Genomic DNA, 17,672 nt, shown 5'->3' on the forward strand with positions numbered 1-17,672 from the left:
AGGTCTTCTTTGTCAGCAGCACTCGATCGAGCAAAAATATCACTCGATCGAATAGAATCTTCAACAAAATCATTCGATCGAGCAGTTTTATTTACTCGATCGAGCTCTTCTTTTTCCTGTTCACTCGATCGAGCAAAAATTCCACTTGATCGAGTCCTTTCTTCAGCATTTTTACTCGATCGACCCCCAGAAATTAGTCGATCGAGTACTTTCTTTGTCGTCAGCTCTTTTTCTTCAACGAAACACTCGTTCATCGCCATAATTACCTTCCTCGGGTCTGATTTCAGCAATTCCAGTCCCTCATATGAACGACCGCTCCTCAAATTAATTAAATTTACCGTTTCATGTGGATTTTTATCAGCTTGTGACGGTAAATAACCCTGCTTCCTCGTTGATTGGTTCACGGCTAACTGGGCAACTTGAGTTTCAAGTGACTTGATGGATGAATCTCTCTGTTGGTCACTTAGTTGCCATTGCTTTGTCAAAGACTGCAGCATTGTCTTCAACTCAGATAGCTCGCTCACCCCACCTGAGGATGATGCACCTTGATTAGGTGTAAGAAAGAAAGGAGGCTTCGGAAAGCCTTATTGAGCCTTATGAGGAGGGATGTAACACCCCCATACTCCAAGTGCCTTACCAGGACCACCCAGGTATAAGGATGTTAACATCTCGGTTACCCGAGGCAATGATAATCAAATAAACAATAATGAAACAACGTTTAAATAGAAATACTTTAGTGAAATTTTACAATCCAAAAACCAAACCAAAATACGTATACATGTTCTCAAACCAACTGTCTACTGATCTAACTGAAATGTTTATGAAAACTACTAAGCTACGGGTAGACTTCTATCATCGACTGGCACATCCCAAATATCCCAAGACTCAACTCATACCTGCTCAATATCTGCTCACCATCCCCGAATGGATCACCGCAGGTTTTAAAACAATAAACCGGGGTTAGTACTATTCACACAATTTATATAACCAATAATACAGTAATCAAGACAGCTCAAGCAGTCACACACAATCACCCACTCCAATCAATCTTCGTCACCGATCGTCCACCGGACCAGCCCTACCAAAGGGGGGACCGCACCACCCACCAAATCCCCGCTCATCATACCGAGCGATAACCTTGTCCCATTAATGTGCACATCCCCTTCCGTGGCGGGTTCCACGAAGGGCGAAACTAGGGCGTGAAGCCACTCCCGCAAGTGACTCCACTCAGCCGAGAACGCATCTCGAGAACCAGAGACAAACAATCAAAGAATCACAATACAACATCAACAACAATCAATCAATCAACAATCACTAACTACAGCACAATCACCACACATTATGTAATTAATACCGAGTAGGAAACCCTACCGAAAGCACAACAATCGGGACGATCTCACAGCTGATATCAAAACGCTTCCTCTACGAATCCTCCTCCTAATATACAAACACATAATCACTACCAATCATACAAAAAACAAAACCCCCAAATCCCCAAATTAGGGTTTAACCAACTTTAAAGAAACATCATAAAAATGGTATATAGGTCTTACCCTCGACGTAAGGATCACAACGGTATAAAGAAAGGTGAAATCTGACCTTCCAAGCTCCGGGATTTGCCAACAATGCGATTAAAGCGAATGACGTAGTTTGATTTCTCTTCTCAAAGTGATTAGGTTTTAAAAAGTGTTTTAAGAACAATGACGGAAGTATTATATACTCTAATCGCATTATTAACAAAACCCGAGAAATCATCCCCCATAAACCGGCTACTCGATCGAGTAGCTAAGGTACTCGATCGAGTGCCCCCTTACTCGATCGAGTATCCACGTTACTCGGTCGAGTACCCAACAGGTCAGAAACTATTTTAATCTGCAACTCGCCCTTACTCGACAGAGTAAGGCCTACTCGATAGAGTACCCAGAGACTCATAAATATGTAGTATTACAAGGGACAAATGGTTGTTGCTGCTGCGAAGGAGGGGTAGGATTGAGCACATTTTGACTTGTCCACCTCAAATTGGGATGGACTGCCCCTTGGTTATTATAATAGGAAACCCCTCCTTGCCTGTATTGTTGAAAAGTAAGGGCATGTTCCTTCTCTGTAAGACAGCCAACAGCAGTGTGACTGTCGTTGCTCCCACACCTCTCACATGTGATGGTCTACCCTCTAGTAAGCAAATGGACCGTCTGAGGCTCCCCAGCAAAATGCAACTCCAACTTATTAAACCTAGCATTCATGGCTTCCAGCTGAGCCACAACTTGCTTATCGATTGCATGAACTGTTCTAATACCATCCCTCGGGTTCCCATACTCAGCACAGTGGGTCGCCATCTCTTCAATAAGGGCCCATCCCTTATCATCGTCAGTGTTCTTTTTTAATCTTCCGTTGGATGATGCATCAAGTATGGCTCTGTGATCATCGTACAACCCATTGTAGAACTGATTGGACAGAAACCACGGATCAAAACCATGGTGAGGAAGAGACCTCACCAACCTCTTAAAACGGCACCACGCTTCATAGAAAGTTTCATCAGGTGCCTGCTTGAAACTAGTGATTTTTGCCCTCAGATGATTAGTGCGCTGTGGAGGGAAATATCTCTTATAAAAAGCAAGAGCAAGGGTCTCCCAGTCTGTGACCCCTGCGGCCGTGCGGTCCAAATCAGTCAGCCACTTCCTGGCGTAGTCGGTCAAAGAAAAAGGAAATAGCACCTCCTTAATCTTGTCTTGAGTTACCCCCTTTGTGGCGGGGATAGAAGAACAGTAGTCCGTAAAGACCTCCATATGCTTCCTCGGGTCTTCACCTGCCACACCTCTAAAGAGATTTCTCTCCACCGGATTTATATAGGACGGACGAATTCAAAAGTATTTCCATCCTCAGTCTGGAGATTGAAACCTTTGGGAATAGAAGATGCTTTAGGCTCCAAATGACTTGCAATATTCGGCATATTTACTGGTTGGTTTACAGAACTAAAAGTGTCTTCTTCAAAAGACGAGTTTTCTGTAAATAGGAAATGCTGAAGTTCGGGTTCGAAAGTACTCAAGTCTTCCTTTCGTGATTCTCTTTGCTGACGGAGTCTATGCCTGAACAGTCTCTCTGGCTCAGAATCAGCTGAAACTAACTCCAACCTATGTGACCTGGGCATACACAATACTGAAAGAAAATGAATAACAACTGCCTCAAGGAATAAAAATTCCCTGTGACGGATAAAATAAACGAAACAAAGACAGATAGGGCAATTGCCTCCCCGGTAACGGCGCCAAAATTTGACAGGGCTGTTGAATACCTATCAAAAATAACCAACTAAACTTACTATATAGCTAGGGAAGTTAGGTCGATCTCCTCAGGGAGGCAAGATATCTGTAAGAGTCTGTCTATTTGGTCACAAATGGGGGGGGGTGTCTGTAATTGGTTTCTAAACTAAAAGATTTAAAAGGAAGAGAAGCAAGGAAAGAGCAATAAAGACAAAAAATGAGAATAAACTATCAATAGAGAGGGAACATGTCAGGATTTCGGTTCACTACGTTAGTCCAGTGACTCAACTGTAAACAACTTAGATAAATTACTGCGAGACGGATATGGAAAGGTCCTTCCGGTCTACTTTATACCCTAGATTCCAACTAACTTAACTTCCGTCCTCGTCAGGGTAGTCTACTGTTCATAGCAGGCCTATTTAGTCTAATATTCCGATCCAGGATTAAATTTAACCAGATTAAAAGGGTGACTCAGAAGTGTGCACTCAACTAAGTCGGTAAATACAGTTAAATTGCTATGGGAACAGAGTCTCATAATTAATTCATCTAACCTATTTACTATATCGTCACATTTCTACCGTAGATCCCCTAATCCTAACATGAAACAAATTAGCTACTCATTCTATTACTATTGTCAAAACTAGTAACAAAGAATAAACCAACATTAAACAGAATAAAACAATAATTAAATTGCATAAAAGATATTAGGGCGGAAAATTAAAGGAACAAAACAAGTAATTAAGATGAATAAATGAAAGATTAAGAATAAAAGAGAGTAAGGGATTTTAATCGCAATAATCCGGCGTAAAGAACAACTGAATCCGAGCGAGAAAAACCGAAAGTAAAAGTTACAGTGAAAGAGAGAAAGCAACGTAGTGTTTACAGTGAAAGATGAATGATAAAATCAAAAACTGAATGCTAATGACCTAGTTATTATGCGTTTAAATAGAAAAATTACTAAGTCCATAAGCTAAAAACAAGTTCACGGACTAATTAAATCCCATGAAAGACAAAACCACTCGATTGAGCAGTCTGAAACAGCTCGATCGAGTACTTCTCCAAGTAATCTACTCGATCGAGTAGAATTGTTGCTCGATCGAGTAACTCCTAATTCCAGCACTTTTTGATCGAGTAAAATACTACTCGATCGACCATTTCCAGCCATAGAAACCACTCGATCGACCAATAAAACAGCTCGATCAAGTATTCTTCCTCCGAAACAACTCCAACTCGTGTCCGACTGCTCCGTAGACCGTTCCTTCACGCATCCCAATGCAACATATCACTCTGAAAATCCCGTCTCCTCAATATGCATGTAAAAAGGGACGAAAATGGTACGATTCCACTACTTTTACGTTCATTCCTACAAAATGGACAAAACGGACAAAACGAACCAAAGTAGCCAATTCGGGGCAAAATCCAATATAAATAGTACGAAAGTACATAGAAATACGTGCTAAAATAGGCTAAAAAGACTATACAAAATGCACGTATCATCGCTCAACCTTTGCGTCCTTCAGACGTCTTCACAGCAGGGGAAGATGACACGATAGCGAAATTGGATGGTAAAATAAGATCTCCATGTTGGAGTGTCCCCGACAATAATGCGATCACAATTGTCGATCATGATAATCACATGTTTAAATCTCATTTTTAAGAATACGTAAGGGATGATCCATTATATAGTCAACTGATCAATAATAATCGGTAACGATTGGCTTGCTAGAGTTTGACGTTACTGTCCTGGGACGGTGGTGGTCAGTTGATCCCTTAAGGTCACACATAAAGGATGATGCCCTAATCTGTAAAGTTGATTAATTGTATGACGATACAAGTTGATCAATTCCTTAAAATTGAACAATTCAATTAGTGAGAGAGAATATTGATATCTTATTGTAATGGGATTAAATAAGATTTATTTTAGTAATAAAAATGTTTTATTACTAAAATTGTTTATGGTTTGAGAAACAATAGAGATAAGAATGAATGGTTGATTATAATTACAAGATGTTGTGAATTATAATTATATGACCCATTTTATTTATGTGATCAAGTATCACAAGTCAATTTGTTGTATGTAATTTAATTAATTTATAAAATGATATTTATGTGATAAATATGCATTAAATTAATTAATAACATGTAATATACTACATGTGACATATTGTGTGACAATTGACAAATTGACAAAATAAAATGGTAGTCCATTTTATAAGTGGACCGAAATGTAGAGGGTTAGTGAATGGTGGTGATTTATTTTAATAAGCTAAAATAACACCATCATGACACTACTTACCTAGTCTTACATGCCTAAGGTTTAGATAAGAACAAAAGTAAAAAGGGAAGGACCATATATTGGTCCTCCACCTCCCCAAAACCGTGCTCCCCTATTACACTAGAGAATTTTGTACTCTACTAATTCTCTTGATGCACATTCATTCAATTCACATGCATGCATATTTGATTTATGCTTCATTTCTTCTCATCTCTTAAAAGGTCTTTTCTAAATAGTCTTAGAAAATCATCAAATTGTTCAAATGATTTTACTAATATTATTAGTGTAATATATGAGTATTAGTAATCAATTTTAAGGTAAACTACCAAACAAATATCTAGCACATATTATTTAGTAGATATAAGGGATAATCTTGGGTGCAATCAAGAGGAGTGGCTTCTATACTTGACGTCTTTGGAGGATCATCCTATTACTTATCATAGCTTAAGAACAAGTTAAGGTAGGAGACCTTACTTGTGCCCATAAACCGAAATATTCAATGTAAGAAACCGGTTTTCCTCTACACTTATTTATATGTTTTGCATGCATAAGATGCTTAAGTTTTTATGACTAAAACTTTAAACTAAAATATGTGATATTTAAAATATGATTTCCAACAAGTGGTATCAGAGCTTTATGGTTGTTGCATGCAAGATCGGGATCGTTTTTCCGAGATAATACGATTAACGAATAAAACTTGAAATTTGTGTTTTATGTTGATAAATCACGAAATAACTTTGCATGTTAAAAGTTTCTGGTCCTAAGTGATTTTTAGGACATTTTGGTTTATTTATGGATTTTATTGTTCATTTTATATATTATTGGCATTAAAATGTGATTTTTATGAGAAAAATGTCATTTTTGGACGAAAAATAGCTAGACTTAGAATTTTCCAGTGGTTTTTGGATATGTTTTCACATATATTATATACTGATTTCTTGTAATTTTTCATGATAAAATGAGTTGTTTTGCTCGAAATATGGATTTTTTAAGTTAAAATCGTATTTAAATGGGTAAATAGGTTAATATGAGTTATATTTCGAATCTGGTCATGGAAATTTAGTATGTTGTCACATGCAATTTTACAAGATGTGTGTAAAATATTTGTCTATAATTAAGTCTTTATGCATGATTTATGAATTTTTGATGAAAAATCACATAAATAGTGACTATAATTAGTAATAATGCTAAAACATACTTCATGACTAAAGTAAAAATGTCACATATTGCATTTTATCATATATTTCAGATCTAAAAGTGAAAATTTGATGAATATAATTTTTCTCATATTTTTATGGTCATAATTGTTAAAACCGATAAACCGCAACATTATTTTTCTCGATAAATTTTTGAAATTTTTAACCTAATTTTTGAACATTATGAGTGTCATGGTATTTTTCCAGAATGTTCATGAGTTTAAATTTCAAATTTTGAAATTATATGAAATTTTTATGATTTAATTTGAGGTTTATAGCATAATTTTGTATTTTTGGGTCCATTTATGAACAATATTAAGAAATCAAGTTTAATTATTGTCAAATGTTAGTGGAGACTAATTTTTAGTCCTAAGATGGTGAGGATACTTAACTTGTACATAAATATGAATTTATGTAATTATTGTGATTTTAATAAGTTAAATCACGCAAATCCGTAAAAACCGATTAATATACGATATTGGCTCTTAAAGGCGATTTAGCATAAAATTTGGCATGCTCATACATATTATAATGCTGCATTTTATTTATGATTGTCATATTTTAATTTTATGTAATTTTTGAATTATGTAATTTTACTTAGTATGGCCTTAGTTTTAATTGATATTACCCGAAATGTATGGGAATATCGATTCGATTGTAATTATTGTGATCTCGTATCACCGTTTTGTAATTTAATAGATTTATTTTTATTTTAATTACAAATGTATAATAGGAAATTATGTAATTCATTTTGTAATTTATTTATTCCGGAGTACCTTGAAGACGGTGCCACTCGAGAAGGCGATCCATCAAAGAAAGTGTTGCCTTGAAATGCATGTCAAGACCGAAGTTCAAGGGATCAAAGGAGTTGGTTTCCGAATTTGTAATAGTTTATTAGATTTACTATTTTAGGAAGGCCATACTAGGATTTTATTTATGCTTTGCATTTTATTTATATGTTGCATGCATCGCTAAATCGCCATAACTAAAACATGCATTATCATTTTAAATCGAGTTAATCGACCGTGTCAATTACAATTATCGTAGTTCACCGATTTAGTTCACTTAAAATGTGATAGATAATAAATTGACAGGACCTCTCGCTAAAATAAACAATTGAGACTTAGTCTTACCAAAAATTAGAAACCATGAAAACCTATTTCGTGAGGGAGTGCGCTCGGCCTTACCGGGGTACAAACCTTGCTACGTAGGGGAAGTGGGTGATAAATGTCTACCCACCAAATTTATAAAGATAAGGGTTGTATTCGGCTTTACCGATGCCCAAGTTGATGTAAATTTGGATCATGGACACATTTATTCGAAATTTGGGTTCAACTCAACGAAAGTATTCTCGACGGTTGCCGGATGTGTTTCGGGCTAAAGATAAATATTAATGTAATTTTATCGACCAAGAGTTCTAAAAGTAGAATCGATTAAAGAGTTAATCCACCGAGTTATATTGATGAGGGTTGTATTCGGCTTTACCGATGCCCAAGTTAATATGAATTTGGATCTTGGAATCATTTATCATAGTTGGGTAGAGGTCACTATGTAAATGGTTTACTTGTTGTTTACAAGTATTAATAAAACGATAAATGTTAAGTTTTCCACTATTCCGTTATCATATTGTTCTATTTCTTTACCACAATTCATATACGATATCATTTCGATTTTTGATTCAAATCTCCATTAAAACATCGTAACTAAAGACAAAATTTAAATTTTCTTCTAAAAATCTCGTATTATCCATTGTAAGGATCTCTTGTGAAGAGTATAGATAAAAGTTATTAGTGATCAAAAGGGTTTTTGATTCTTGACTAACATATCTACTTACAATGAATTGTTTCTCATATGCTTAATTGAGTTAAGTACTTTGAAACGTTACATCATTTTGGTAACTAGATTTGTTGGAAATCAAAATTGACCAAAATACCGCAACCACTTCAATGAAAGTTTTAAGACTAAACAAACGAATGAAGAGCAGTCTTCATGAATTTCAATTTTGCTTCTCTTAGCAAAGACTCATTGAAATGAGTGGGAGCATTCTCTTAAACCGTTAAGAAAAGGGTGAGGTTTAAAGAAGTGAAATTAGAATGGAATTGATACAAGGTAATGTTAAAAGTAAAGTTATTGAGAATAACGATACTAAACCTATCAATCCCGACCGATAAAGTTTCCATTGTCTTAATTGTTGGACACCAGAAAGGAAACTACCCCAAATTATTGAAGAATGAGCAAGTTAGTTGTGGGACATCTAATGGGACATTCTTCTTTAAATGTTTCTTTGATTAACATAAATTTTGCTAGTACTACTTCGTCAATATTAGAAACCGAGGTTTTCATCATTGTATTCGATACATATGATGATTATAATATAACGACTAGCATCAAATAATGTCGAGACATAGAGTCATTGTGTAATCAATCTAGTTTAGGGTTTATAATTGTACTTAATTATGACTATTAAGTGCATAAACTCTAAATAAGAATATAAACTTGTTAAGATACAAAAGAGGTTTCACTTTTGTGACCCTATACACCATGATTTGATGTATGGCTAGCCCCATTATCAAGGTAATTATATTCTAAACCAAACTAGAATGACATATCATGTAGATGATGCAAGACTCAAATTGGTAACCCAAGATTAAACCTTAAATTCTGGAATGATGAACGCAAAGAGTTATCGAGTACTCTTGGAACCATTAGATTGTTAATCTTATGGTATATGCGTATCTTGTATTCAAAGCAAGATGTCTCGTGCCTTTTGGTTGAAAAGGAGATCGAGGTTGTAAATCATTGATCCAAAATAGGTTGATCATTTTCTTTTACCAACGATTTAGGTTGACACTAATGTGTTCACTTACTAAGGTAAATAGAGAAATCTTTGAAGAAGTTCAAAGAGTTCCAGGAATCACGATTTAGTCGTGATGGGATTATCAAAGTGAAGACTTTGATATAAGCCAAAGGAAATATGATATAGTATCACAAATTAATCTCTCTTAGCACGCATTATGGGATAATGTGTGGTTGGACAAAGAAATCAAACGCTATTCAATATGGTTTGGACTTCAATTAAATTACTTTGAGTTACTTGATCCTTTTGGGAATTTTATCATTTTGTCTAAATTATTTTTCCACTAAATCTAAAACGAATCATATGAGATATGAAATGGTAGAGTACCATGCTTGTAAGTTTTCACAAGAAACAAATGCTCATTTTTCATTACTATAACCACGAGTACAACGAGTTTGTGGCTCGTGAAGCTGTCTTTCTAGAATACAAGTTTATTTCTAGAAGACAGAGTGGGAGAAATTATTCAAGAGCCACAAAGAATATGTCGCAAGAAACTGGTCTTTCTTGGCTACATGAGACGTTTTGTGTAAGACGCTGTTTCTTCAAAACCTAGGAGGTTAAAGTCATCACTTGTTGAAGATGATGAATTAGTGTTACTTTTAGAAAGTAAAGAGCTTGCAACTTACAAAGAAATTGTTTGATTCAAGTTAATTACTTCTGGAAAGTAATGAACATATGATTTACATGAGAGTGTTTAAGTCACAACTCAATACAAGGCTTAGAGCCATGAAAATCCGAAATAAATTCCTAGTAAATTGTTAGATATCAAAGCTTGATTGATGGCAAAGGGTTTTGCACTAGTTGAAATGCTTAAGTCTATTTGCATCTTCTTAGGGATTATATTTCATTATGATGATATACATATAGCAAGTGAATCTAAAACCCACTTCTTCAATTAGAAGGAATGTATTCAATATATGTCTTGAGTTTAGTAGATTCTTGCAATCCTAAGATAATGTGAAACTTAAGAGAGGGTCTTAAGTAGGACATAAATGAGTTGGAATCAATGTTTTCATCATGTTATAAAACTTTTCTCGATAAGTCGAGAAGTTGTGTTTATACATGGAGTTTAGTGGGAGTTACGAAAATTTTCATTAGTCTAATATATGGATGAAATATTGATCATTGGGAATGATTTAAGACTTGGAGTAATATAGTACATCTTTAATATCTAGATTTATGTAGATAAATCCACATGATATTAATGTCAAATAAGGAGTCTTATGTTGATAAGATTCATGACTAGTTCAATCAAGTTGAACATATTTAATTGATTCCATTTGCTTCCGCTGCCGAATCAATTAAATAGGAAATGATGTATAACACTTCATATACCTTGAGTATGATGAATTGTTTCAAAACGAATTTAAGTAATAGTTACCAAGTAAGCCATAAAGATTACCCTTAAGTGCTTGCAGAAGCATTAAGAATGTAAAGCAAAGTGTTTTTAATGCAATTTTGTGTAAAGGTGTTACACAAATGACAATTGACAATTGAGATTGCGCATGGTTTCTGACAAAACCATAATCAAAACACATTAGGATGGTTAAGATACCATTGTGGCTATGTTATTTAAGAAATAGATTTTCTAGAATCGTTCTAGGCAATAAAGAACAATGAGAAATATTTACAACGGAAATTGAGTACACTTGCAATCATGGGATGTGCAAGAGGGATGAGTCCCGCACACTGTGAAAATAGTAGGAGCTATTTTAAGGCAAGAAAGCCTATGTCTAGATTGGATCTAGACACGTACTCAGAAATTTTTATAATGCAAATGTATACATTACGAAAGGAAAACAAGTATGTAGCAAGGTTGAGCAGGGAGTTGCTAAGACCTACTTACAATGCCTATTCACAGGCTTAACATGATGAGTCATGTCATTTCAATTGGATTGAGATGAACAACTACATACAAGATCAAATTAGATTATAGAATATGAAATAATAATCAGGTATTGACTATTCATATGAGATAATCACAATTGTCGTTCGAGTTTTTAAATCTAAAAACTCCTTTTATACTTTGTTACATCCAAACGGGTTGTAGAGACAATATTGAACCCCGTTAAAGTGAACTCGGATTAACATGGTATTTGCCCATAGTCACTTGTATGAGGTGACGTCTCAAAGTGACTAGAGTGTGATGCGATTGATGGCAAGTTCAAGTGCCATAGAGTCATATGAGATGACTAGTCGATCACATAGGCAGATCACAGGAACACTTTGTCGGGCCCAGTGACCGCTTATAGAGTTCTGGCAAATTTATATAGCCTGGTCATGGCGAGAGCTACTATAGTATTCTAATGAGTCAATTCTTTGACTAAAGACTGTTCGCCTAAGGTGGCACAGTTTCAGATTAACTTTGATTTATGTTACTACGACCTTCGTAAATGGGGTCAAATGGGCATATATTGGGTTATGATGGCTGTGGCTAGTCGAAGGGAATAGTGCGATTGGAATTGTCCACCCCCTTGTCAGGGTTAAAACAATATCTCAGGGCCACTCGAGGAGGAATGAACTGGAAATGCGTGGCCACGCTCGGAAGGTATCTATGGTAGATAATTCCGGTCAAATCAGTTATTCTCCAGATCGAGGAAACCACTCCCGATATGATCACTTACAAGTACGACCTGCAAGACACCTTGTATTGAGTGGGAGATTGTAATAGGACAAGAGAATTGGTGACGCACACTTGTCGAGGATAAGTGGGAGATTGTTGGAGTGTCCCCGACAATATTGCGATCACAATTGTCGATCATGATGATCACATGTTTAAATCTCATTTTTAAGAATACGTAAGGGATGATCCATTATATAGTCAACTGATCAACATTAATCGGTAACGATTGGCTTGCTAGAGTTTGACGTTACTGTTGTGGGACGGTGGTGGTCAGTTGATCCCTTAAGGTCACACCTAAAGGATGATGCCCTAATCTGTAAAGTTGATTAATTGTATGACGATACAAGTTGATCAATTCCTTAAAATTGAACAATTCAATTAGTGAGAGAGAATATTGATATCTTATTGTAATGGGATAAAATAAGATTTATTTTAGTAATAAAAATGCTTTATTACTAAAATTGTTTATTGTTTGAGAAACAATAGAGATAAGAATGAATGGTTGATTATAATTACAAGATGTTGTGAATTATAATTATATGACCCATTTTATTTATGTGATCAAGTCTCACTAGTCAATTTGTTGTATGTAATTTAATTAATTTATAAAATGATATTTATGTGATAAATATGCATTAAATTAATTAATAACATGTAATATACTACATGTGACATATTGTGTGACAATTGACAAATTGACAAAATAAAATGGTAGTCCATTTTATAATTGGACCGAAATGTAGAGGGTTAGTGAATGGTAGTGATTTATTTTAATAAGCTAAAATAACCATCATGACACTACTTACCTAGCCTTACATGCCTAAGGTTTAGATAAGAACAAAAGTAAAAAGGGAAGGACCATATATTGGTCCTCCACCTCCCCAAAATCGTGCTCCCCTCTTACACTAGAGAATTTTGTACTCTACTAATTCTCTTGATGCACATTCATTCAATTCACATGCATGCATATTTGATTTATGCTTCATTTCTTCTCATCTCTTACAAGGTCTTTTCTAAATAGTCTTAGAAAATCATCAAATTGTTCAAATGAGTTTACTAATATTATTAGTGTAATATATGAGTATTAATAATCAATTTTAAGGTAAACTACTAAACAAATATCTAGCACATATTATTTAGTAGAGATAAGGGATAATCTTGGGTGCAATCAAGAGGAGTGGCTTTTATACTTGAAGTCTTTGGAGGATCATCCTATTACTCATCATAGCTCAAGAAAAAGTGAAGGTAGGAGACCTTACTTGTGCCCATAAACCGAAATATTCAATGTAAGGAACCGGTTTTCCTCTACACTTATTTATATGTTTTGCATGCATAAGATCCTTAAGTTTTTATGACTAAAACTTTAAACTAAAATATGTGATATTTAAAATATGATTTCTAACACTCCGCTGGTTCTGGCACTCGAACGAACACTTTCCTCACTCGATCGAGTGGTTTTGTCTTTAGAATTACTCGATCAAGGTAAATGAAGCTCTCGATCGAGCTCTTGTATTTCAGGTTCTCTAGATCGAGTACCATTATCACTCGATCCAGTGGTTTCTTCTGCCAAAGCGTTCGATTGAGAGGAATAAGTTGCTCGATCGAATTATGTAAATTGAGCACCTCTCGATCGAGTAGGATTTATACTCGATCGAGCATCTGGATGGATTATTTCACTCGATCAAGTAGAAATTTCACTCAATCGAGTGCCTGGATAATATGCAGCAGGGATATCGCCCGTAAAATCGTCCAACTCATCCTCCGGGGCATTATCAGTTGTCACAACCCCGTCTTCTGGCATTTTTAGCCCCTCAAAAGCAAGGCCACTTCGAAGATTGATGGCATTGACTGGATCGCACGAGGGTGGATGATAAATTTGGTTTTGCGCAAGCGTTAACTGCGCAACTTGCTCTCTTAACTCCATCATAGCGGTATTATCCTTGTTACTTTTCTCCCCAAGCTGTTGCATTAAGTTCAAAACCAAGGATTTCAGTTCGGCATACTCCCCATTTGTAGAAGAGGAACCCGGCTGCGGCATTGGCATAGAAGAAGTAGAAGCACTCGTCAAGTCTTCAGATAATTGAGAAAAAGAAACTCCTTACCTAAATTTCTGATTAACAAGGACATGCTCTACACTCGCCAGACAACCAATAGGGTCATGCACCTCCATGCCGTATCTACCGCATATTATCTTGATGCGTGTCCTAAATATGATATTTCACACCCTATTTTACACGCATTTCAGAGCTCAATTAGGTAGTTTATGCTACTATTTTCCCTATTTCCCTCTACTTTCGTGTTTTTGTGTATTATTGCAGAAATGTGAAGAATCCAGCGGAAATCGAGCCGAATCCATCCCTAAGTACTTAGCATTGCATTTGACATGAAGTAAAGACTCGAAAGCAAACTTGGTGCGCATTTCGAGGCCTGAAAGATATGTTTGCGAGAGTTTTAGAAGCGGATTACCAGCTACAGTGGTCTATAGACTGTCCTACATGGTCTATAGACTGTCAGAATGCTGAACAGAAGTCTGCAGGGAAGAGTAGTCAGTCGATCGACTGATGCCTGTGGTCGATCGACCAGAGCACGATTATCAGAAGCTACTGTACAGCGGAGCTTGGTCGATCGACTGGTCCAAGTGGTCGATCGACCACCCCGCGACCCTAACGCGCAAGTTAAAATTAGAATTTCGAAAGCCCAATGTAATTAGGTTTTAGGAATAAAAGTTACGTAAGACTATCTATATAACGTAACCTGAGGTTTCAGAAGAGGATATATCGAATTAATTAGGGTTCAATACACAGGGAAGTTGAACTTTAGATTATTTCATTAGTTTAGATCAGCTTTCATTAATAAAGTTTATTTTTCGCATTGGGTTTTGATCTTTTCTCATCAATTCTTCTTTACGGTATTCCTCTGTTTATTTGTTCAATTTTGTTGCTTTAATTCTTCCGTAGTTTAGAATTGATAGTTTAGATTCCCCAAAGCCGAATTCTCGTTTCATGTTAGTTATTTATTTAGTTAATTCAATTATGAAATCAATTGCTTTATTTGTTAATTTTACTGTTGTTGTTACCATTCACATGAGTAGCTAAATAACCCATGCTAAGATGTAGGGGAGCTATAGCATAGATGGCGTAGAATAGGTGACCCCGAATTAGGGCATGGTCGATCGACTGGCTTAACTGGTCGACCGACTATGTCGTGTGGTCGGTCGACTGAAGTCGTTGGTCGATCAACCGGACCCGTGTTTGATTAGCATCGTTTGATTCGTTAAGTGCAATATTTAACAATGAGACCGAGAGGAGACTTTTTAGATGCTTAGTTTTGACCAACTCGTAGATCGAGAGATAAGGGAGGGCATTAATTAATGAATTAAGACGAATAAATTGCTAAGATCGAAAGATAAGTAATTTAGGCTTTAGGAATCACTTTTCAGGGCGAGAGCTAGTATTAGTGAGGCCTAGGGACTAGCAGCATAGGCCGAAAGGAGCTACTAGTTAACTTGGACCGAGAGGACATGTTTTACCCATCTTACATGACTGTATTTCGGACTTACCTAAGATTATGTGCCATCGTAGCTATAGTGAACCGACCATCTTAGCTCCTTTTTATCATTTCTTTACACTTATTTTTATTACTTGCTTATTTATTTTTGCATTTAGACTTAGATATACTTCAAGCAAAACCCCCAACCTTAGACTAAAATTAAGACAATTAGAACTCTCTACCTCCCTGCGGATCGACCCTTACTACCGCTTGCTAGTTGTAGTTTGGAAATTATAAATATTATTTTTGATACTCACATCGACAGGTATCAAATATTGGCGCCGTTGCCGGGGAGGCAGCGCTAGTTTTAGTTGTTTATTTATTTTAGTCTTTTTCTTAGTTTAAGGAACTTTTTATTCCTTAAACTTTTCTCATCTTTTTGTTGTAGTTTATTCTTATGCGTAGGTCTCAAAAAGGCGAATTATTTCCCCTTGATCTCGAGCTAGAGAGGACCCTGCGAGTTAATAGAAGGCTATTTCAAGAAGCACAGTTCGAGGAAGAGCCTAGTTCTCGGTCTAGTTTTTACGAGAACGAGTTATTTGAAGAAAATCCACCACCATCTCCATTTTCTTCCACAGATATCATTACTTCTCCGTTTTCTAGAGATGGTGAAGAAGCGAGTATAGCCATCACTCGAGCCAAAAGCGAGAATCAGATAAGGGATTCGCGTTGCCAACGGGACGGATAGGAAATTCAAAGCGAAACCGTCCTATATTAACTTGGTTGAGAGAAACCAATTTGGGGAGCTGCAAATGAAGATGCAGGCTAAACATATGGATATATTCACCGACTCATCGTTGTTCCATACCCCCACCAGCAGGTGTGACCCAGGACCAGATAAAAGAGACGATGTTCATCTTCTCGCTCCGTGATGCTGCTGGGGAGTGGTACCGAGATTTGGATCGAGCTGCTAATGGGATTACTGATTGGAACTCGCTGGCCCTGGCATTTTATAAAAGATATTTCTCTGCATCGATGACTAATGCGATTAGAGCTCAGATCACGAGTTTTAAGCAAGGACCTAATGAAGATTTTCATGAAGCTTGGGTCCGATTCAAGAAGCTAATTCGCTCTATTCCACACCATGAGTTTGAGAAATGGTTTCTGTGCAACCAGTTCTATAATGGTCTTTATGATGATCAGAGAGCTATCCTAGATGTTGGAGCTAATGGGAGATTTCAAGAAAATAGCGGTGAGACAAAGGGGTGTAAAATCATCGATGACCTAGCCACCCATAAAGCTGAGCATGGAAACTTTAGGGGAAATCAAAGGAGAGTTGCTGAATCTCCTTCCGTAGCTGCATTAGAGGCTCTTACGGCGAGATTTGACAAGTATGAGTTTGGAGGAGCTTCAAAGGGTGGTATTTATCAGGTAAATGTTGTGTCAGACGGTCCCTTTTCATGCAAGAGATGTGGAGGAGAAGGACACGTTGGGGATTTCTGTATCAGTCCCAATGAGGTTTGTGCTGCTTTTCAACATTATAGGCAGACCAACACCTACTTTGATCCTTCTAATGTGCATCCAAATTTGAGGTGAAGTAGCCAGAATGTCTAAAATCCGACTCTACCTCCGCAACAGCAGAATTATGTGCCCCCTCATAAGCAGCAGCAACCGTACCAGAAACCACCCTATGTACCTCAGCAGCAGCAGCGGTCTCAAAGTTCTGAGGCTTCTGAGCTCAAAAACATATTTCAGAGCTTGACGGGAATGCTGCAAAAGGAATCTCAAGCTAGAGAGGCTAGTACAAAGATGTTGGAAACTCAGATTGCCCAGTTAGCAGGTAAATTTGCTACTAGAGCTCCAGGGCATTTACCGTCGCAGCCGGATCAGAAAGAGACCCTGAATGCAATCACACTAAGGAGCGGGACTACCCTTGCTGGACTCGTTACTGTTGAGGATGAACCCGAGGGAGTTATGG

The 17,672-nt window shown here is 36.7% G+C and overlaps 1 non-coding gene across 1 annotated transcript; it reads left to right on the forward strand.

The window, feature by feature from the left end:
* Positions 1 to 2,466: 2,466 nt before the first annotated feature.
* LOC141635839 (small nucleolar RNA R71) lies at positions 2,467 to 2,572 on the forward strand. The gene has a single exon (XR_012540497.1). It is a non-coding gene; the product is annotated as a small nucleolar RNA R71 (small nucleolar RNA).
* Positions 2,573 to 17,672: the final 15,100 nt, after the last annotated feature.

The sequence above is a fragment of the Silene latifolia genome, chromosome Y, assembly GCF_048544455.1.
Source record: "Silene latifolia isolate original U9 population chromosome Y, ASM4854445v1, whole genome shotgun sequence".
NCBI classification, from domain to species: Eukaryota; Viridiplantae; Streptophyta; class Magnoliopsida; order Caryophyllales; family Caryophyllaceae; genus Silene; species Silene latifolia.